Source organism: Sus scrofa, chromosome 13 (assembly GCF_000003025.6).
Source record: "Sus scrofa isolate TJ Tabasco breed Duroc chromosome 13, Sscrofa11.1, whole genome shotgun sequence".
In the NCBI taxonomy this organism is placed as follows: domain Eukaryota; kingdom Metazoa; phylum Chordata; class Mammalia; order Artiodactyla; family Suidae; genus Sus; species Sus scrofa.
In genome coordinates this window covers 114021035-114046210 of record NC_010455.5, presented here as the reverse complement: position 1 = coordinate 114046210, position 25176 = coordinate 114021035, and the positions used below count along the sequence as shown (strand labels likewise).

General features: G+C 32.9%; 1 protein-coding gene across 12 annotated transcripts in view; it reads right to left on the bottom strand.

The window, feature by feature from the left end:
• Nucleotides 1–25176, bottom strand: part of NAALADL2 (N-acetylated alpha-linked acidic dipeptidase like 2) — a 1365504-nt gene that overhangs the window by 169404 nt on the left and 1170924 nt on the right. The window lies entirely within an intron of this gene.

Sequence of the window (25176 nt, the reverse complement as noted above, 5' to 3'; positions counted from 1 at the left end):
TAATCTTACATCCTGCCACTTTGCTGAATTTATTAATCAGTTCAAGGAGTTTTGGGGTTGAGTCCTTGGGGTTTTCTATGTATAGTATCATGTTATCTGCATACAGTGACAGTTTGATCTCTTCTCTTCCTATATGGATGCCTTTTATTTCTTTTGTTTGTCTAATTGCTGTGGCTAGGACTTCCAAAACTATGTTGAAGAGCAGTGGTGAGAGTGGGCATCCCTGTCTTGTTCCAGATTTGAGTGAGAAGGCTTTTAGTTTTTCCCCATTGAGTATTATATTTGCTCTGGGTTTATCATAAATGGCTTTGATTATATTCAGGACTTACTACAAAGCCACAGTCATCAAAACAGTGTGGTACTGGTATCAAAACAGACAGACAGACCAATGGAACAGAATAGAGAATCCGGAAATAAACCCTGACACCTATGGTCAATTAATCTTTGACAAGGGAGGCAAGAACATAAAATGAGAAAAAGAAAGTCTATTCAGCAAGCATTGCTGGGAAACCTGGACAGCTGCATGCAAAGCAATGAGACTAGAACACACCCTCACACCATGCACAAAAATAAACTCCAAATGGCTGAAAGACTTAAATATACGACAGGACACCATCAAACTCCTAGAAGAAAACATAGGCAAAACACTCTCTGACATCAACACCATGAATATTTTCTCAGGGCAGTCTCCCAAAGCAATAGAAATTAGAGCACAAATAAACCCATGGGACCTCATCAAACTGAAAAGCTTTTGCACAGCAAAGGAAACCCAAAAGAAAACAAAAAGACAACTTACAGAATGGGAGAAAATAGTTTCAAATGATGCAACTGACAAGGGCTTAATCTCTAGAATATATAAGCAACTTATACAACCCAACAGCAAAAAAACCAATCAATCAATGGAAAAATGGGCAAAAGACCTGAATAGACATTTCTCCAAAGAAGATATACAGATGGCCAACAAACACATGAAAAAATGCTCAACATCGCTGATTATAAGAGAAATGCAAATCAAAACTACCATGAGATACCACCTCACACCAGTCAGAATGGCCATCATTAATACATCCACAAATAACAAGTGCTGGAGGGGCTGTGGAGAAAAGGGAACCCTCCTGCACTGTTGGTGGGAATGTCAACTGGTACAGCCACTATGGAGAACACTTTGGAGATACCTTAGAAATCTATACATAGAACTTCCATATGACCCTGCAATCCCACTCTTGGGCATCTATCCGGACAAAACTCTACTTAAAAGAGACACATGCACCCGCATGTTCATTGCAGCACTATTCACAATAGCCAGGACATGGAAACAACCCAAATGTCCATCGACAGAGGATTGGATTCGGAAGAAGTGGTATATATACACAATGGAATACTACTCAGCCGTAAAAAAGGATGACATCATGCCATTTGCAGCAACATGGATGGAACTAGAGACTCTCCTACTGAGTGAAATGAGCCAGAAAGACAAAGACAAATACCATATGATATCACTTATAACTGGAATCTAATATCCAGCACAAATGAACCTCTCCTCAGAAAAGAAAATCATGGACTTGGAGAAGAGACTTGTGGTTGCCTGATGGTAGGGGGAGGGAGTGGGAGGGATCGGGAGCTTGGGCTTATCAGACACAACCTAGAATAGATTTACAAGGAGATCCTGCTGAATAGCATTGAGAACTATGTCTAGATACTCATGTTGCAACAGAAGAAAGGGTGGGGGAAAAAACTGTAACTGCAATGTATACATCTAAGGATAACCTGACCCCCTTGCTGTACAGTGGGAAAATAAAAAAAAAAAAAAGAATACTATTTACCCTCATTAGAGATCAATCTTGGAATTACTGATAATGTGGCAACCAGGTAAGATATATCTCTGATGGTTTGAGGTATGATGTATATATCATCTGTGTTGCATTATAGCCAAAAATGCTTAATATTAATGCATTATCATTAACTTCCAGTTTACATGATACCAAAGGATAAAAGAATATGCTAAATGACACTAGAAATCCTGAAGGTAAACTAATGATCTGAACATTCACCAGATTAGTGTTATCAAAAAAAAGAAAGGACAATTTTACATAACGAGTCTCAATCCACTGCAATGTGTTGTCCCAAATTGAATCCAGGTTTAGACAAGCTAGCTATAGAATATATATGGAAGGGAATTAGGGATATTTGAATATGAAGTAGGTATTTGGTAATATTGAAGGATCATTAGTAGTTCTGTTGGTATGGCACTACTTTGGGTATTTAGGAACATGTTCTCATTTTTAAAATATTAATTTGAATTTTTTAGAAATTAAGTCACTTTTTAAGTATGTCAGTTTATTAAAAGTATCTTTAAAATGCGTTAACACAAGTTTGACACTTATTGACATCAGTATCATCTTAAAGATTTTGAACATAAAAAATATGAAATGAATTAACTGACTCGTCACTTTGCTGTACAAGAGAAATTCACAGAACACTGTAAATCAACTATAATATGTATATATATATATATTTTTTTGTTGTTGTTGTTGTTATTGTTGCTATTTCTTGGGCTGCTCCCGTGGCATATGGAGGTTCCCAGGCTAGGGGTCGAATTGGAGCTGTAGCCACCGGCCTACACCAGAGCCACAGCAACGCGGGATCCGAGCCACGTCTGCAACCTACACCACAGCTCATGGCAACGCCGGATCGTTAACCCACTGAGCAAGGGCAGGGACCGAACCCGCAACCTCATGGTTCCTAGTCGGACTCGTTAACCACTGCGCCACGACGGGAACTCCATATAATTTTAAAGTTTAAAAAAGCAAAAACAAAAATAGCTAACTTATATTTGTGTTTATAATTACATCTAAATTAATTTTAAACTAGACTTCAAGTTTAACATTCTGAAAGTTTAATGATTATTAATTACTTTATAGTAGGTTTTCTTTCTTCATATCCTTCTTCTATTTTTCTTCACTTAATCAATGTCAGACCATTGAACTATTACTACTCAGATACTAAGCTCTACTGTCTGGTGTTGTTTATTGCAATATGGAAACAATAGAATCACCCATCATTATGTATTGATTTTGAAAACTCCCATTTCTTTGATTTCAGAACACTTCTCATGCTGTCTTGGGAACCTCCTTTCTTTTACCAAAAATAACCCTATCTTCCACTCTGATTCACACCGCCATTACTCTCGCTCTCTGGTTTCCAGGACATAGCTTTGTTTCATTTCCTAGAATAAGCTGTACTCCCACTTTCTTCCAAGAATTTAGTCACATAGTTTTCCCTGCCTGGCTCTTTTTCTTCTTCCTGTTTAACTAGGTTATTCTTAGATAATTTAGATCAAAAACTCAAAATTTACTTTTTCAGAGAAAATTTCCCAGATACCCCACACTAGGTCACTACTCCTCACAGCCCTGTTTACATTCTAATCTCTATGCTTTCTCTCAGAGTCTTAGCACAGTTTATATTTAGACCTCTACTTTTATGATATCTATCCCCCGTGGACCCTCAGAAGTATGGTGACAATAATTATTCCTCCTTTGTTTACTGGTATATCCTTTGCTACTAAAACAGTGTCAAACACTGTTTTGCATCTTGTGTTTAATAAAGATTTCTGTAGAAGATTTTTAATGAAGATTTGTGCAATGGCTATGCTGAATTTTGACATAAAAAGTGATATGATACAGTAAAGTACTGGGAAAATACAGTTTATTATTTCACTAGATATATAGAGATGCTGAAGGAATCATTTTTAAAAATGAAAAAGATTGAAGCTTTGTCTGAGTCCTATTTCAGCTACATAGCTGTGGTAATCTTGATCTTCATTTCTATGAGTTGCATAAATTACATAAAATGAATTGTTTAAAGGATGACTTTTAAAGATACTTTCAGCACTAAAAAATTTAAAACTAGGATATTCAATTATTTAACCTTACTATTGTCATTACTACATTTGATGCTAGTAATATAATAACCTTCTGAGAAAAATCAACATTATTAGATCAATCAAATATTTATTGGACAAGTACATACTGATTTTAACTCCAATTAATATCTCAGCAAAGCATCTATAGGATATAACAAGCAACTTTTTTTAACATTTACATGGAAGAATAAAGGGCAAGAATAGTCAAGATACTCTTACAGACAAATTAAGTAGTGACCATGAAATACAACACAAAGTCTTATTTTAAAGACATAGTGTTGTGTTTGTAACCAGATGAACAAATAGAGTGTGGAATACAGTTGAATCCACAGAAATAAATCTATACTATATTGAAACTTGATATTTAACAGAGTTTTATTTTATATCATTACTTAAGGACTGAATTCTCAATTAGGTTGAAAATAGAAATTGTGACCCTAAATCATCACAATTGTTATCATCATCATCATAGCAGATTAAATATTTAAGTGTTAGAGAAAAATTACAAAGATTTATAAGGTAGTAAAAGAATATTTTTTCAGGATAAAAAAGACAATCTTAAGGCCCTAAAAATCCTAAAGGAAGAGATTGCTAAACTAGATTATACATCAAAAAGAATAAAAAGAGTAGAAATGAAAGTTAAGATAAGGGAGAAAACTTTTGGAACACATGTTACTGACAACAGACTCATGGCCAGAATATATAAATATCTCCTATTAATCAATATTAAGAGAATTTATTTCTTTAAGGGAATGGTTACAATGGGTACTTGGAAAACATATATATATATATATAAATATCCAGACAACAGAAATTGCCAAAAACATATGAAAGACACTCAATTCTTGGCACAGAGGAAGGTATATAATTTAAACCACAATTAGCCATCACTTACATTATCAGATAGGCAAAAATGAAGCAAAAAGAAAGTTTCATAGAAGATCATATTAAAGAGCTTGACTACACATGGCTGCAAGAATTGAGACTACCTTAGTCCACTTAGCTTAACCATCAGCACTGAAAATTAAGGCCACCTCTGTCAACATAACTCCTTCAAAAGATTCATGCTTATGAAGATAAAACATTAAGCTAATAAACAACTTTATTGTTTGCATCAAGCAACTTCCATGAACCAACATATCCAGACAAATAGCTTGCTTTTCTTTGCAAACACCTCTCTTCCCTGGAAAATATGTTGCTCACTGAGACAGTTTGTTTATCAAACAATTCTTTAGTCACCATATTCATCAATCAATCCTAACTATTATCATGATTTTTTTCACATTAACAGTAATTTTTCTGAATAAAAACCTTCAGCTAAGAGGCTCAACACTTGAGCCCAGACCCTCAAATCTTCTATAAAAATTTTCCCCAGGATACTCCTACTAGGATTCATTCAAGGTGGTGTCCTCTCTTTGCAAAATTAGTAAAGTAAACTTTGTTTCATCAGTAGACTATTCTGATGGCATTTGGGGATTTGACCATCGACTATTCTAGCAAGTTAGCACTACCAAATAGAGCTAAAAATGTCTACACCCTATGTGCCAGTAATTTCATTCCTGGGTACTAGAGAAACTCATACAAGGAAACATGCACAAAAATGTTCTTAATAATTGATAGAAACAATTCAAGATACCTACCAACAGGAAAGCACTACATAAACAATTTTGGCATATTTATTCAATGGAAGGTTTTACAGTAATGAAAATAAACTACAGTTATACTTACTGTTTTGGATAATGAACAGGAAAATCAGCTTCTCTTCATTATCAATCAAAATTTATGTTACTATTCTAAAATTTAATTCTCATAAGCATATTTTTCATGCTTATTCCTCAAAGTCAAACACACCTTTGTCCTTCTGAACTAACACTGAGACTTTTCTTTTCAAATACACATATGGATTTCCTACCAAATATGTACATTATCTGTTTTTTTTCTCCGCTTGTTTTCAATATATATATATACATATTTGAATCCCTTCTCATGTGTATATCTGACATCCCATATTGCTACTTTCTCTGCTTTAAAAACATACTTGAATCACTTTGAAAATATATATTGGCAGCCATTTGATATGGCTTGTTTTTTAATTGAAGTGTAATTGATTTACCATATTATATAAGTTGCAGGTATACAACATAGTGATTCAAAATTTTTGAAGTTCAGACTCCAGACATTGACTTACTTTTGAGTAGAGCAGCTCTCCCTTAATGATTGGCAAAACTGTATCTGTCAAGTTTGTGGGTGGTAGCTGAGATATAATTAAATATAAAAGAAGACTTGAAAAACCAAATTACTAAGTTTAGATTGCTGATACCCCTTGGTAGTCAATCCCCTTTATTTCTATTTGCCTGAAGGTCTTGAGTAAACAACCAATGAAAGCATTATTTCAAACTCTGTGGTTTTATGCCCACAACAGCAAATCTCATACAGCAAAAAATCAAATCAATAAAGCATACTCTCTACTACTGGTTTTAGAAAAATTTTAAATGGGTAAGTCTAAACATTATATCACTTAAAGATGTGTAGAGAGGAGATGAAACTATAGAGAAATATAATCAAAGGAGTCTCAAAAAAAAACTGAGCAAAATGACTTGCTCTCCTAGAAAGATTAAAAGACACCTAGGAAGGGACTGGCATTGTTCTATTTCCTTACTAAGAAAGTGTATGTTGGGGTTTATTTTTGATAATCCTCTAGGATGTACATAAGATGAATATTATCTTTTGTGTATGTATTTTATAATGAAAAAATAAAATTTAAACTGTTTCATTTTTGATGGCCTGTATTGTTAACCAGTAATCTGGCATTTGAATAATTAAAAAATAAGTGTATTTTCATGCTTAACTTGAATTTGTTGTGAAAATAATGTGTTTTTAATTTTTTTAAGAAATTTAATTTACAATACTTTTTAAACTACAAAAGAGCTATAAGTATAGAGGTTTTAACTTGGGAGGAGAGTATTTCTGTCAAGTGCAGAAACAGAACATACTTTGAGAAGATAAATTTGAAACTAGTGAGGAAGTAACCTGTTAACCTATGTCAACCTTTCATATGAAATAATAAGTCACTGTTGGCATGGATGAGAAGGCTTGCACAGAAAGAAAGCAATCGCATCTTTTTTCTTAAGTTTACTGCCCTGCTATGCTGTAAATCACTCTTTTTTTTTAAGCATATATATATATATATATATATATATATATATATATATATATGCATTCTTGCTTTTTAATCATTCCTTCAACAAATAAACAGACCTGTAGATAAAGCAGGAAACAAAACAAAGTGAATTCTTGCCCTCAGGGAACTATATTTTAGTAGAGGGAAGGCAAAAATATAATAATGTCTGAACTAGGGAGGGAGGGAAACGAAGAAAGAAGGAAAGAATGGTAAGTCAGAGAATGTAAGGGCTTTGAAGAAATGCTGGGTGAGAAGGCAGGGAAGAGGGAGAGTGCTATGTTATATAGAGTACTCAGGAAAGTCCTCGCAGACACAAAGTGACATTTAAATGGAGACCTGAAGGAAGCACAGGAGTGAGACATACGGATATTCAAGAGGAGAGTCTTCTAGATAGAGGCATTCCTGAAGCAGGAGCATATCTGCTGTGTTTGAAGAACAGTAGCATTCAGGGAAGCTGGAGCAAAAATGGAGATGAAGTCAGAAACATCTTGGGTTTAATTTTTTTTTTTTTTTTTTTTTTTTGCTTTCTTATTTTAGCAAAATAAGAAAGAACACCCACGGCATATAGAAGTTCCCAGGCTAGGGGTCAGATGGGAGCTACAGCTACTGGCCACAGCCACAGTCACACAGGATTCGAGCTGTGTCTGCGATCGACTCCACAGCTCATGGCAATGCCAGATCCTTAACCCACTGAGCGAAGCCAGGGATCAAACCCACATCCTCATGGATCCTAGTCAGGTTCTTTAACAGCTGAGCCATGAAGGGAAGTCCCATCTTGCGTTTAAATTTTCCACCAGTGAAGGATAAATGCTTCTTCTTCCTTTGCCTCATTTTCATATGACTTTTCTGTCAGTTGCATGGGATTAAGGAAACAGTTGCCTATTAAAATGGCCAAATGGATGCATCTTTGTGATGGCTATCTCTCTCTCTCTGTTCCTGCTTAAGTCTGTTTGCAATGTACTGCCAAAGCTCCTTATGTGCCCCTTAACACTAATCAAATACATTATAATATTTTTTTGGTTGTCTGTATTTACCATTAGATTTTAAATTTGTGATACTAACTATATATATATATATATGTATATGAATGTACCTTATTGATCATTACATTATCTTTAATTAGAGCTGAGTATGCATGCACACTTATTAAACACTGAATACATGAGATGAATATGTTCTTCAAATGAATCATGGGAAAGATACTGAATTATACTATGAATAGAAAAAAACTTTTTTTCTGTTTTCTCTATTTATGAAAAAAGCATTGAGAAGTGAAATGATGATGCGCTCTGGAAATTTCAATCAACCATGCACAGTCTATGCATATCTCACCAAGTTATTCAGTCTCTCTGAAACTCAGACTTCTTCTCTGTACAATGAGAATAATATTTACTGCACAGTGAATGAAAAAGAGGAAATTAAAAGGTTTATTATGAAAACCAAATAAGAGAATATATATAATGAACAAATAACAGTCTTATTTCCTCATTTGAAGTTTTACTATGAAAGGGACAAACCAACATTGAATAGTTACATTTTGTCACAATTAAGAGTGATGATAAATTAATTCAATTGACATTTTATCTTATTCTTTAATCACTTTTCCACATCATTTGCGGTCTGTCACTTTTTAAAATAATAATATATTGGAGTTCCCGTCGTGGTGCAGTGGAAACTTATCCAACTAGGAACCGTGAGGTTGCAGGTTCGATCCCTGGCCTTCCTCAGTGGGTTAAGAATCCGGCGTTGCTGTGAGCTGTGGTGCAGGTCGCAGACTCGGCCAGGATCTGATGTTGCTGTGGCTGTGGCGTAGGCCAGTGGCAACAGCTCCATTTAGACTCCTAGCCTGTGAACCTCCATATGCCATAATTGAGGCCCTAAAAAGACAAAAAAATATATAAATAAAATAAAATAAAATAAAATAATAATGTATCTTTTTTTTTGTTGTGCATCTCTGGGTAATCTACATGAAAAATGATCTCCACTAGTTGACTGAAAGAGGAAATGTCACCTAGAGAGGTTCATAAAGCCCATATTGTTATAAAAAAGTCATAACTTTCTTTTCCTGTTTTAAAATATTTTTATTATTTTCCCAAGTCATCTGACATAAAAATTACATTTTTCACTATTCTGAAATATAGAAAACTTTGCTTTCTAATGTTCTCATCAATCTCTTGTTCATGTATTTATTACTTGGTTCCATGTTCCCAGTCATTTACTGTATTCATTCTGGCATATCCATCTGCTTTCACACCCTTCTCCCACTGGGTTATCACTAATCTGGCCTAGCCAAAATTATTAATCAAAGCATATATGATGAACCATAATTATTTGGTCACCCTTAGTCTCATTCTTCCAAACCAGAAGTTTTTGAAATATCCACTGTGAGACTTAGAAAATGTTCATATTTGAGATCTTAAATGGAGAGAACTTAAAAATACCCAAGCAGTAAACCTTTCTAAAAAATAAAAAAGATATTAATTATTCAAGGAGAAAACAATTCCATTTATCAGCCACAAAAATCATTTTCCATTATGTCCATCTTCTAAAAATTAGATCACTTTTAGGAGTTCCCTGGTGGCCTAGGAGTTAAGTATTCAGAGTTGTTACTATTGTGGATCTAGTTCAATCCCAGGCCCACGAACTTCTGTGTGCCACAGGTACAGCCAAAAACATTAATTATTAAAAAATAAAAAAACAAAAAAATAGATCACTTTTAAGAGAAACACTTGAAAAAACTGTTGTGAGCAGAAGCCAGCTTGATAATTAAGTCAGTTTGAACAGGTGAAGGAGTTAGTCTATAGAACCAGCCATTTGAGAGAGAGGCTCCATCCAGGGCTTAATTTTCTCACTTAACTGTGATTCCTAATTCCCACTGCATTTACAGAAACATGATGCTTTATGTTGTAGCTGAAGTAGGGGAGATCTTCAGAGAAAAAGAGATTCTAGTTCTAGGATTAAATATTTAACAAGCCATTAATATGACTGATTAGTGAAAGCCACTATGTTAGGTGTTATGGTACATTCAAACATAGACCAAAGGGATGAATTACACTTCAGAATTGTAATCTATTAGAGAAAATAAGGTACAAACATGGACAACTGTAACCCACAACAAAGCTGCCTACATGTTAGAGACTGATATAGTGAATATTTTATCATATTTTCAGTTAGGGGGTTGTTTTGATGGCTTCCTTAAAAATGGAAAAAATGTCATATATATGCCTAGATTCTCATTCTTATTAAATCTTTACAAATAATATATTTTGTTAATCTATTTAGGTTTCTTGAAATTAGTTACATAAACTTATTTTGAAAATAAAATATTTTGAATGTAATTGTCAAAGTAGCTATATACAAAGCTCATGCACTTGTATCCCAAACTACCTAGAGAAGATGTACCTCTTTAATTGACATTGCCAACTGAGAGAATACAGCCATCTCTCGGCAACACTTAAAACTTCGGACACAAGATTTCTAGACACAGTGACCACATTTTCAAGCACAATGTGGAGCCGAGCAGCTTGATTTCATAATTAACTCACTGAAACCAGGAAAATCTCTGGAAAATGGCAACTCAATTGTTCCTAGGGGGCTCTGAAGGATATTAATAAAACAAATGTGAACCATTTCATTAAGAGTATCTGAATCTTCGGGAGTTCCTGTCATAGCTCAGCGGGTAATGAACCTGACTAGGGCCCATGAGGATGTGGGTTCAAACTCTGGCCTCACTCAGTGTGTTGGGGATCTGGCGTTGCTGTAAGCTGTAGTGTAGGTCACAGATGCGGCTCAGATCTTGCATTGCTGTGGCTATGGCGTAGGCTGGCAGCAAAAAAAAAAAAAAAAAAAAAAAAGAAGTATCTGGATCTTTGCAGAGGAAGTAAACAGGTAAAAATAAAATGAAAAGAAATCACAGATTCCAACTTTTCTGTAAGCAGCTCTTTTGACCCTTTTCTGCCTGCCTATTTCTGTTCCCCTTGAATCTTAATTATAAAAATGAGATTATTGGGTAACCTGTACCCTAACTCCTAATTTAGGTGCTAGTAAATGTACAAAAGTCCTTGCCGAACATTTGGTTCTTTTCCTAGATTAAAAGAATTAGGAATGAATGAAGTATTAAGTAGCTAAAGAACGACAATTTCTATACCCCCTTAGCAATCCTGCAGGCAGACCACACAGGCAATGTAATATTTGAAGGAGATCATGAGGAGTCACCCAGCCTTCACACAATGGAAAATGATGCAGAACCCAACCTCCTGCCTCCTTCCTTGATGATTCACTGAGATTCTTTCTTCTTTCTCCATTTAAAAACTGACATGGCTGAGCAGAAACTTTGGAGTTGGTATTGGGATATGAGTCCACCTTCTCCCCAGGATGCCGCCTTTCTCATAAAATACCTTTCTTTTCGACTAACACTTGCCTCTCAAGTATTGGCTTTTAAGCAACAGGTAGCCAAACCTGAGTTTCATAACTTTTTTTTTTCATTGTCCTGGGAATTGATGAATTTTATCATAGAAATATCTCTATGGCATATAAATCAGGTGCCATTCAGGAGTTGTAACTAATATTTTGTTAATTACTTTCATACTTTAGATCAAATTTCTCATTATTTGAGATAATAATGAATCATACACTGATTATACAAATGCTTTGTTCATTCATGTATTTTACAAACTTTTTTTTGTGTTTGCAAATATGTTCTGAAGTTATCTAACTTTACCATCTTCTCAATGTCACATTTTATTCCAATGTCACACATTTCTCTTAAAACCTTTCTCCATCCTTTATGTATTAAAGTTGTTTTTAATACAACCTAAGCAAATAATGATTAATATAATATCTCTAGATGTTTCTAAATATTCATCTATAATGTTTAAATCCTTTAAGATGCCTTATTACTAATATTCTAAGAATTTAATTAAAAATATCTAAAGTTCTTTTGTATCATTTTTGTTTAGATTCCATACATTAGTGATCTCATATGATATTTATCTTTCTCTGTCTGACTGACTTTACTCACCAAACAGAAAACAGACTCAAAGATTTCAAAACCAAACTTATGTTTACCAAAGAGGAAATGTAGGGGGGGGGTACAAATTAGAGGGTTGGGATTTATATATACACAACACTACATATAAAATAGATGGATAATAAGAACCTACTGTATAGCACAGGGAAATGTATTCAATAGTATATAATAACCTATAAGGGAAAAGAATCTGAAAGGGAATGGATATATGTATATACATAAAACCGATTTACTCTGCTACATGCCTGAAATTAGCACAACTTTGTCAGTTAACAATATTCCAGTAAAATTTTTAAAATATGTATTAACTGCTAAATTGAATGTCAGTATCTTTGCTTTAGCCAAAAATCACAAGGAGAAATTTTAGGCTTTATAGACGTTCTAATAAACTATTACTAAAATAGGAATTCTACAGTTTTATGCCATATGTCAAATACAAACAACTCTTAGATTGGGACATGAGAAATCAAACTGGGGAACGATTAAATGGTGATAGCCAAAATGACGGACCTTTAGAGTGCATAGTGTCTCAATATTTGTATGCTTATTTTATTTCATTGGCAATCTTGGAGTATTTTTTGAAATCTTGATCAATATGAAATGGAGAAATAGTGATAAGTCTAAATAAACTAAATGCCATTTTTTTAGTAAACAAAATTATTTACACATAAAGTTCTCTGGTAAGCAATAAAATGAAACACAGATATATCCTGCAATATCCTGCTATACACGGAGTCATGCATTCAGTTGTTTCTAATATTGACAAGAATATCGGCACTTTAAGGGCAGGAAGGAACTGTATCTTAAATAGTCTGTATTTTTAACAGTGCTTCTTAATTTGAATATAAGTTACCATCCAAAAAATAGTTGCTTTTAATTTCCTTCCATTACTCCAGAGGCTTATAGAGCTCCTCATAGTGGGGCTTCTTAAATCAGTGATTCCTATAAGCTTCTAAGGGTCAATCACCTCCTCTTAAAATAGAGTTATCACTGATGAGCATTTTAGATCCACTTTGGCCAATAGGTTTATATCAAATATACAACAGGTTGTGACATATATTTGATATATCAAATCCACTCAATTCATAGCAGCTATTAAGGTGATATATAAGAATGATTCTGAGTTTCAGTATAAATACGGTACTTAACTTTGGATATGTACTAAGGAGGGAAGGAATCTAGTGAATTTTCTTATCTTCCTAAGTCCATTAGTACTTCATAAGATGAAGTGAAATGGGAAGTGAATGTAGTAACCAAACTCACTTTATGAATATTTCTCATTTGTGTTTCACCCTTCCCTCCTCCTCCCATCACCCTGTTCCCTTTCAGGTGTCTTTAATAACAAGATATATCAGAGTACATAGCAACCTGTTAACAGAAATTCTTCCATTACTTAGCAGTGGGTTTCATCTTTTCCAAAATGCTGATTCTTAGTCATTTGCAATCAAAAATGCTGTTATAATTGGGAGCATTTTTGGTGGTTGTCTCTGAAATACTACTGCTTCTCTGCAATTTATACTATTTTTCAGCAGCAACATATCATAAATGGGAATGACTTCAGTTTCAAGGGAAAAAAATGACTATTTTACGCTAATGATGGTAACTTGAACCCCTCTTTCACAGTGGTTAATTTACATAAATTAAGTGTAATACAGTCAGCAGTTATTCTGTTTACAAGGAATGAATCAAACTAAGCATAAGACCAAATCAAAATAATAAGACCGGGGTCTTTTTTTTTTTTTTTCCTTTTTTGATGGTGCTTTCTAAAATTTAGCATCATTGTTGCCCTGTCTTGAGAAAGTCACCAGAAAAGAGATTCTCTCCTGCTTTGAAAAAATCATGTACAGATATGATTGCAGAAACTTCTGTCAGCATTTTTGTAGCACATAGGAATTCCAATGGTTAAAAAGTCCAATGGAGAGAAGGGCAGAGCTGAGAAGACAGCATGAGTATATTTTGTTTAAGCCTCTCCAGAAACATGCCTTTTCTAGACTTTTCAGTTACATGAGAAAAATAGAATTAATTTTATTAAACACTTATGCATGGGTCTTTATTAATAGCAAACAAAAATATCCTGATATATATTTTCAATTTTGAAGAAAATGTCTCTAAAATGGATGGTTCTCTCTCATTTTCTAAAAAGTCAGTAGCTATATGGATTATAGTTCTTTTTCTTGATGACTTGGGAACATAATTATGGTTGTTCATTACTATTTTATTTTAGAATGCAGAAATATTACTAATTTAACCTCCACTAAATGGTTCAAGGTCACAGCAAATTCAAATGTAATGCAGTCCTAAACCTTGATTTTATAAAATTAAATTGACATGGTAATAAATAGATCCTAAATGAGTAAACACTGCTTTTTAATCATAATGCCTTTCAAACAAAAATTTGTTTGATTTCTTCAAATCTAATTCTTGCTCAGTTCCTGAAACTGAATTTAATGTCATAAAAATATTCACATTTGTGGAATACGTTTATTCTATCCTAAAAAGCCAATTATTAAGAATTCCTCAAGAGAGACACTGTATAATTCAAATGATGATAATAGTGGATGCTAAAAAAGCAGCCATTTTTATTATTTTCTATATCACATCAACAGCATCAGATGTATAAGTCCAAAATTATTTTTAAACATACAGAAAACATTATGATTTCCTGGAAAAGGAGGTATACCTACATATGTGTATACATACACTTACAATTCAGTGTTTTCCAGGGAATAATACCGTGTGTAGTTAGCACTGAAAAACTGTATCATTGATTAGTTAATACCATATTGTGTGTGTGTGTGTGTGTGTGTGTGTGTGTGTGTGTGTGTGTGTGTGTGTGTCTGTGCACACACATGTATGCTTGAGGGGTCTTTTATTACAGTTACCCATGGGCGCAGCGGGTACTGTCCCTAGGACATTTAAGCAGCATGATCAAGGTTCATTATAACATATCCCAATTAGACTGCCCAGAGTCTCCTGGTTTGTTGTATTATAGCAGATATATTTTTTTTAATGAGTAGATATTGCCTGGGGGTTTTAAATTTTTGTTATACAGAAGCTTTGTTTCAAAAGCACTTTTTGGAAGAACATTTGATCTACCTACCCAGAGCTAATCTGTTATCCATTAATTACTCTGCCCTTTGCCTCGGCAGTTATTCAGCCCTTCAAGAATATTATCTGAGAATGGTATGAAAAGACCTCTCACTCAAAAAGAAGATGCAGAAGTTAACATTAAAATTAATTTTCAATTATTGAGAGATCTCTGAATAAGAAGGAATTGTATTTAGAACATATAAAATTATCACCAGAAATGCTGCTTTATGAAGATATTGCTTCTTGAATTTGATATGGAAACATCCTGAAGTTGGTTGACTGTCTTTAGAAGATTGTCATATTATTTGTAGGTAATCATAGAGCATCCTAGTTTGATTTATAGTACTAGTATATTTACATTCGGTAACACACACATGTCAAATCCAGTCTTTGCGTATATATGAAAGAAAAATATACGCTCAGAGAATAAGTTTTTCTACTTATTCCTATCCTAATACAGTAATAACTCTTTTAATATATTGCAGCAAAATATCTACTTTGATTAATAAGTTTTCTTTAAAAAGGAAGTCAAATTTTGACAGGCTTACATTGTGTAATAATTTGCTTTTGAGTTATAAAAACAAAAAGGAAAAAGAAACTGATAGTATAAGGCATGCCTTTAGAAACTATAATATTTGTGCAGTATAATGAAAAACAATAAACCAAACCTCTCTGGGCAAGAGAAAATACAGACAGCACACTCTCTAATTTTAGTAAATGAAGATACTGACTTTAATTACACATTTATGAGGAAAATGCACACCTGTACTATTTCCCTTTCAAAGCATAAGAGGTTGGTTTTAATATCACATCACCTCCCTTGAATAGCTCCAGCCAAAATTCTTTATTACAAAATATAGCCTCTGCATTGAAAACATATATTTGGGATAGTTTCTGGTTTATTTCATGTCATGAACACATAGAGTGTAGATCTCTGTGGAGATGTTTTGCATCTATTAACAATAAATTTACATAGCAGAAAAAAATTCCAAAGTGTTTTTAAAAATGAAAACAAAAGCTTTAAATCCACAGCTTCAGCATAACCTCAAATGTACACACAAACAGGATTAGAGAATATCATTTTGCTTACTTTACTGAGTAGACTATAACAGTCATATTTTACCCAAACAATATATCAACATTAAAGATACTTGGAAGACAATCAGATTTGCTCATTTGGATTAGAAATCATAGCCAAAATTTTTAAGCATTTAAATAAATATTTATTAATTCTATTAGCTCATAAATAAAACATATCTTTGAAATTCAGGAAACTGAATAAAAGATATTTGGTCTCATCCCTTTCCTCTTATTTTATATAAGGTAAGCTACCTTTTTAACCTATACCTAAGAATGACATCTCAAGAGAAATAAACTCATTCTGTATTTTGGTCTGGCTCTCTATTCCGTAGTTATGAGTATACTCTTTTAAATTGTGACATTTAAAAATAATTTATATTTCACAAGTCATGTTTTTAAAATAGTGTATTAGCAGAATATGACTCCATTTATCAAAGGGTTCCTGGATAATAATTTCTAAATGATAACTGACAGCAAAAGCCAATTAATATTAACTGAAATTGTTAAAAATGAGAATTATTTAAGTGTTTTTCATCATTGAAGACACCACCGTTAGCCTTTGTTCATATCGCCGCAAAACAGAGTTAAAATCTGTAGCTATCTAAGGGCATATATAAAAACATTGATAGAACATAAACTATAAAAGAATTATTAGCCTTGATTTCTACTTCTTTCCACAAATACTGACTTTCTCTACAATTTAATCTCACTATGATACTTTCTCCATATATATAATGGGAATGAATAATGTATTATTCGTACTACTTTCTATTTGGGTATTGCTATGTGCAAATAATTTTAGCAAAAGATCTCTATTTTGACATTAAGAAAAATAGAAGAATGTATACCCACTTAAGAACAATATTTTGAAAAACATATGAATAGAAATATATGAATATTGCATATAATATACTAAATTAATGAATTTTTTTTCTTAAACAATGTAGGAAAAACAATGAAAGGACTAATAAATTGACATCTCTGGTAGAAGCTCATAAGCAGAATTAGGTCTTTTGCTGGTTTCCATGGTACTATATGTACAAGGTATTTTTCGTTTTACCGGATACACCATTCATATACAGGGTTTTTAAAATATAGCATAGCGTATTTGGAGTTATAGTTGAAAAATATTAATTCAACCCTGCCACCCTAAATGCTCTATATTCTCATGTGATTTTAAAGTCATTTCCTTCTAAAAATAGCTATCGTGTTTTGTTTAAATGCAAGTTATCATTTGTCATTTTTGAATGGCTATTATGCCAACATTTCAGCAAAAAAATGACAATACAATATATTAAATCCAAAAAATGTAAATACAGGACGTTACATTTCTCCAAAGAAGATATACAGATGGCCAACAAGCACATGATAAAATGCTCAACATCACTAATTATTAGAGAAATGTAATCAAAACTACTGTGAAGTACTATCTCACGCCAGTAGGAATGGCCATCATTAACAAGTCAACAAATAAAAAATGCTGGAGAGGATGTAGAGAAAAGGGTACTCTCCTACACTATTGGTGGGAATGTAAATTGGTATAACCACTATGGAAAACAGTATGGAGGTACCTTGGAAAACTAAATGTAGAACTACCATATTACCCATCAATCCCACTCTTAAGCATATATCCAGAAAAACTTTTATTGAAAAAGCTACATGCACTCATATGTTCATTGCAGCATCATTCACAATAGCCCAGACATGGATACAACCTAAATGTCCACTGAGAGATGAATGGATTAAGATGTGGTACATATACACAATGGAATACTACTCAGCAATTAAAAAGAGCAAAATAATATCATTTGTAGCACATGGACAGAACTAGAGGCTCTCATACTGTGAAGTCAGAAAGAAAAAGACAAAAATCATATGATATCACTTATATCTAGAATCTAATACATGGCATAAATGAAACTTTCCACAGAAAAGAAACTCATGGACTTGGAGAACAGACTTGTGGTTGCCAAGGGGGAGGGGGAGCGAGTGGGATGGACTGGGAGTTTGGGGTTAATAGATGCAAACTATAGCATTTGGAGTAGATAAGCAATGAGATCCTGCTGTATAGCACAGGGAAATATATCTAGTTGCTTGTGATGGAACATGATGTAGGATAATGCTAGAAAAAAAAAATATATATATGACTGGGTCACATTGCTGTATAGCAGAAATTGACAGAACACTGTAAATCAATTATGATGGAAAAAATAGAATCATAAAAGTTAAAAACAATTTTTAAAAATTACATCAATTAAAAGTAGACCAAAGAAATGGGTACCAAGTTATGCAAAGCTCCTTAGGGAAAATAGCAGAGAACTGAGGATCAAGCACAAATTAACAGAAAAATACTTAAAATTCCAAATAATTGGTTCAAAAGTTAAAATGAACATGCAGTTGATTGGGTGAACATACTTTTTCAATTAAAAAAATTAGTAAAATGCATATAACATAAAATTTACCATCTAACCTATTTTTAAGGACACAGTAAAGTGGCATTTAATACATTTACAATGTGTAATCGTTACCACTATCCATCTCCATAACTCTTTCCACCTATTAAAACTAAAATTCTATACCTTAAACATAAGTTTCCATTCCCTTCTCCCCCTCACTCCTGGCAACCACCATTGTGTTTTCTGTCTTATGATTGTGACTACTCCAGGAACCTCATATAAGTGGGATCATATAGTATTTTTATTTCTGTGACTGGCTTATTTCATTTAGCACAGTGTTCTTAAAGTTTAGCTGTTACAGCAGATGTCAGAATTTCAAGTCTTTTTAAGGCTAAATAATATTCTATGCATATAAATTGTATATATACACCATATTTTGCTCCTCCATTCATTCATCTATGTTCATTGAGTTGCTTCCAGATTTTAGCTACTGTTGAGTAATGGTATTATAGCCTATATGGGTGTACACATATCTTTTCAAGAGTTAGTATTTAATTCTGTGGGATATATATCCAGAAATAGAATTGGTTGATCATGTGGTAACTCTTTTTTTAAGTTTTTGAGGAAAGAACATGCTGTTTTTCACAGCAGATGTACCATTTTATATTCCCACCAGCAGGTTACAATGGTTTCAATTTCTCCATATCCTTGCCAAGACTTGTTATTTCCCCCTTTGTTTTTGTTTTTGTTTTTTTTTTGTATTTTGATATTAGCCATCCTAATGGGTGTATAGTGGTAGGTGGATATGCTTTTGAACACTTGCTCCTCCTTATATTATCTTCCAGTAGATTTCATGAAACACTCTACCCTAGGTCCTTTGTCCTCTCCCATTTTGCTTTTTGTCCTCATCATGAATATTGTCAGGGTAATATCATCTGCATCATAAATGATGACAGAAAAGTTCCATAATCTATGCTATTCAATGCAGAAGCCACTAGCCACATGTGATCACTAAGCATGTGAATTGTGGCTAATTAGATGGAGAAAACAAAATTGTAATTTAATAACTAATTTTAATTTAAATCCACATGTGCCCAGTGGTTATTGTATAAGAATGCATTTTTTGATCTTACTTCTTCTGAGCTCTAACCTCATGTACTCAATGACCTCTTTGGCATATCTGCCTGGATGGCACATGGCATCCAAAATTCCACATATCCAACACCAAACTCATTATCAATTTCTTTAGGCAAGCCTGTAATTTGGTTAATTCAATAATAGTAACTTTGTTCACAATAGAACTATTCACATCCTTTAGTATTCATTGTGCTTCGTTCCCCATATCCAGTAAATCATATACCCAGTCATTCAAGCTTGAAAATGTCTCTCAAATTTGTCTTCTGTTTTCCAAAATATACATCATCCTTTCTCCCACGCAACTATCAATAAACTGCTCTTTAAAGAACTTTCGAGGGAAATGCACTGACATTAACAGATTCCTCAAACATCGCCTCTGCTGATTCTTCAAACCTCTTAGTCAAAGGTAAAAGCTCTATCCTCTTCCGTCTCTTACCTGTCCATATTACTATCACCCCTTTGAGTAGGTTATATTGAAATGATTTGCTTACCTGTTTACTCCCTTGGACCCACTTCTGTGTATTAAATGTTTTGTATTTCAAGTGTTTTTCTTCATCCTTGCTTTATGGTAGGGTAATAGATTGATTGGATAGCTAATAACAATTTACGGGCTAAATGCTGAAGATTTAGAAATATAACTAGAAAATTTCTAGGTGTAAAAGGCGAAATAAGCCTATTTCAAATCATAAACCGTGGTGCTTTTAATTTATTTATTAAAGGATTAAACAGTGAATATTTGTATTGGTATTTATATTTAGTCTTTGGAAGAATTAGTTTGGCTTCTATGATAGTGTAAAAATGACATGCTATTTTTTAAATTTAGAGGATAAGAAAACATCTTCAACATTGATGTAAGATGTCGCCCTTAGGCAACACTATACTGTACCATCTGACTGTCATTGAAGCCATGATGAATTACACATTTCGGCATCAATATTGAGACTTATTTATTACTTTCTTATATTTCCTGTTTTATATCAAAAAGACAAATGCCAAAATAAATTCAAACTTTGTAAAAATTTCCCCCCCCCCAAAAAGAAACTACAGGAAAATATTGAAAAACTACTTACTAGAGCCCACATCCCATGTATGAGTGTGGTTTATTTAATTTTAATTCAGAAAAGGACTAATAATAAATTATTAACTTTTTCATACTGATAGATTATAATTTGACATAAATTATATTTGTGATTTATAAAAATGTCTAGAATAGTTATTAGAAAAATAATAGGCTGTATTGTATGAACATTTACATAAGACATATATATGTATTATATTTAATTAGATAGCATTAAATATGTGAGTGTTATAGTGTTGTCTATCAAATTTAAACTTTTATTGGGAGAAATAAGGAATCATATCCTCAATATTTCAATTGGTTCTAATTTCTTAAAATTTCTTTAGTATTGATGTAATATCAATAATAACTGTGCTTTATCATTTTAGAATTTGTTCCTCATATTTCCTGTAATTTTTTAATAATTGAAAGTGGCAGAATTTATATATATCTGTCTCTTTTTATTTCAGGGCTATTTCTATAATGTCACCCTAGTATAAGGAATAGGGGTATACTAAACATATGATATACTGTGATAATACCACTATTATCCTACTGAAACAAAATTATCTAAAGATCTCAACCCTTTACAAGTTAAATGTAATACACTTAACGTTTGTAATGTTTGTACACATTAATATCACTATAATGTTAGCATTTAATCAATTTAGTTATAAACCTTCATATCTAAGTTATTCTCTTTTTTTCTCTTTTCTTTAAACTAAAAGCTAAATGTAGAAAATACAGGAGGCTGCTTTGAAGACTTTAGCACCTGTATTTTTTTAATTTTTAGGAATTATACTCAATTATATACACAACGCATTTCCAGAGAAAATGTATACATCATCTCAATCTCACAGAATCCTAGTGAGGACAGCTATTATGAGTGTACAATTTTTTTCATATAGAAAATAAGGCTCTACTAAATAATATAACAAATGGGGAGACAAGATAGAATTAAAGTATCTATTTTTGGTCTTTTTCCCTAGTCACCCCTTTATAGTTGCTCTTTCATTTTGTTGTTGATCAAAGAAAATCTGATTTTAAAATATATATTAAGTACTTTTTTATGGCTCCACAAGTTTTTATGTTGGTGAAAAAAGACTGAACTTATGAAGCAGAATTTCTTCCTTTGGCTTGTCTGTAACATGAGTGGTTTCCATAGATGATACGATGACTGGGTAAAGAGTATCATCATTAGGTAAATATATGTGCCCATAAAAAAAAAAAATCACAGAACACTTCAGCACTTTTATTAGCTTTCATTTTTCCATAGACATAGAATTCTTTCCACCATCCACTTAAAGGGCTAAACATCTGCCTATACAATAAAAACATTTGAAAGAAAACATAGGATGTGTGCCAATATCTGTGCATAAATTTGTGTTTCCTCTCCAACAGTCTCATTTTCTGTATGTTTCACACTGGTATGATGTCTATATATGGAGCATATATACGTATATATACATAGATACTGATACATAGACACTGATCTGTATATATACATAGACTAATATATATATATATATATATACACACTGATACATAGACACTCATCTGATCTGTATATATATAGATACAGATACTGTATATATAGTATCTGTATATACTGTATATACAATATCTATATATAGACACTGATCTATATATATATACACACACACACATATATATACACACACACTGATACATAGACACTGATCTGTATATATACTGATCTGTATATATATATACACACATATACCGTATATATAGTATCTGTGTATCTGTATATACTATATATACAGTGTCTCTCTCTCTCTCTCTCTCTCTCTCTCTATATATATATATATATATATAGACATTTTCTTATGAAAGAATGTCCATTCAATAAGTGGTGCTGGGAAAAGTGGACAGCCACATGTAAGAGAATGAAATTAGAACACTTCCTAACACCATAAATAAAATAAACTCAAAATGGATTAAAGACTAAATCTAAGACCAGATACTATAAAACTCTTAGAGGAAAACATAAGCCAAACACTCTACAACATAAACTACAGCAATATCTTCTCAGATCCACCTCCTAGAGTAATGACAATAAAAACAAAAATAAATGGGACTTCATTAAACTTAAAAGTTTATGCACAGCAAAGGCAACCCTAAACAAAACAAAAGGACAACCCACAGAATGGGAGAAAATATTTGCAAATGAAGCAACTTACAAGGGATTAATTTTCAAAATTTATAAACACCTCCTACTACTCAATACCAAAAAAACCAACAACCCCATCAGAGAATGGGCAGAAGATCTAAACAGACAATTTCCAAAGACATACAGATGGCCAAAAATCACATAAAAAGATGTTCAATATCACTCAGTATTAGAGAAATGCAAATCAAAACCACTATGAGGTACCATCTTATACCAGCCAGAATGGCTGTCATAAAAGAGCATATAAACAATAAGTGCTGGAGAGGGTGTGGAGAAAAGCAGATACTATTACACTGTTGGTGGGAAGGTAAATTTGTGCAACCACTGTGGAAAAAAGTATGGAGAGTCCTCAGAAAACTAAAAATAGAACTACCACTTGATCCAGCAATCCCACTCCTGGGCATCTATCCAGAGAAAACCACAACTCAAAAACATACACATACTCCAATGTTCATTGCAGCACTATTTACAATAGCCAAGACATGGAAACCTAAATATCCATCAACAGAGGAGTGGATCAAGAAGGTGTGGTGCATATACACAATGGAAAATTAGCCATTAAAAGGAAATAAATAATGGCATTTTCAGCAACATGGATGGACCTAGAAATTATCATGCTAAGTGAAGTTAGACAGTGAGACATCAACATCATATGCTATCACTTACATGTGGTATCTAAAAAAAGGACACAATGAACTTTGCAGAACAGATACTGACTCACAGACTTTTCAAAACTTATGGTTTTCAAATGACACAGTTTGAGGGCGTGCGGGGATGGGCAGGAGGTTTGGGATGGAAATGCTGTAAAATTGGGTGGTGATGATCATTTTACAACCATACATGTAATAAAATTCATTTAAAAAAGATTGTAAGTACTAAGGAGGTCCACTTTAGGGGCACTTCTATCTTTCTATATCCAAATAAGAATGAATGATGGATATGTTCAAAACTAAATCAAGAAACTAGAATAGACTGTTAAGGAGACATAAATGTAGTTAAAATTCAGAAATTTGAGCTTTGGTGAATTTTAAGTAAAATATGCTCCAAGTTCTTCTTATTTTCTAAGTTCAGAAAAAAATAAACTTACACACCTCTTAAATGCCAGGACAGACCTAGAATTTTAGTTTTTGTATTCTGAGTTTATTCTGTTGCCCCTCACTGAGTTCAGTTATTATATCGCAATTCCTCTCCCTAGTACAGAAAAACAGCCTTGTAAAATTTCACTAAGAAGATTTAAGAATGATTCAGTCTTTCAACTAAACCATAAAATATGGATTATCTTTAACTGTACTGAAATGCCAATATTCTCTACAAACTCTATCCCCAAAAGGCAGGTAATGACTGCTTAAATCAATAGTTGGTAAATGTAAAAATTCACGTGATGTCATATGATCCCAGAACATTAAACTTATTTGCTCCATACTACATAATCTGATTTTCTTAATTAATTTGTAGCCAACAATATACAATAGAAATGGGTATGAGCACCATAGATGAAAAAACAATTATTATGAATGCAGTCTACATTTTCCTTTAAGAAAAAGAACCATTTATACTACAATGATAAAGTACCACAGATAATCATTTATCTTAAATACTGAAACAAAATTTAAAGATATGGAAATTCAAAGACTCATTTTATATTGCCCTTCCCCTAATCTAGAGTGAAAGGAGTATACTTGAGAGTATATCACAAGTCTACTATCAGATTAAACATTGTATAAGGATTTTTTTAAAATTGATTTTGGTGGTATATATACAATGAAATACTACTCAACCATAATAAAGAACAAAATTTTGTCTTTTATAGCCTTGTGAGTGGACTTAGAGGGAATTACACTAAGTGAAGTAAGACAGAGACAAAGAAACACTGTGTCACATCACTTAGATGTGCAATCTAGAAAATACAGAAACTATTAAATAACAATAAAGCAGATTCTCAGATAGAACAAATTGGTAGTTACCAGTGGGGGAGAGGATGGAGAGAGGCAATACAAGGCCAGGGAAGTAAAAGGTAAAAACTATTATGTATAAAATAAACTATAAAAGATATATTGCACAATACAGGGAATATAGCCAATAATTTAAAA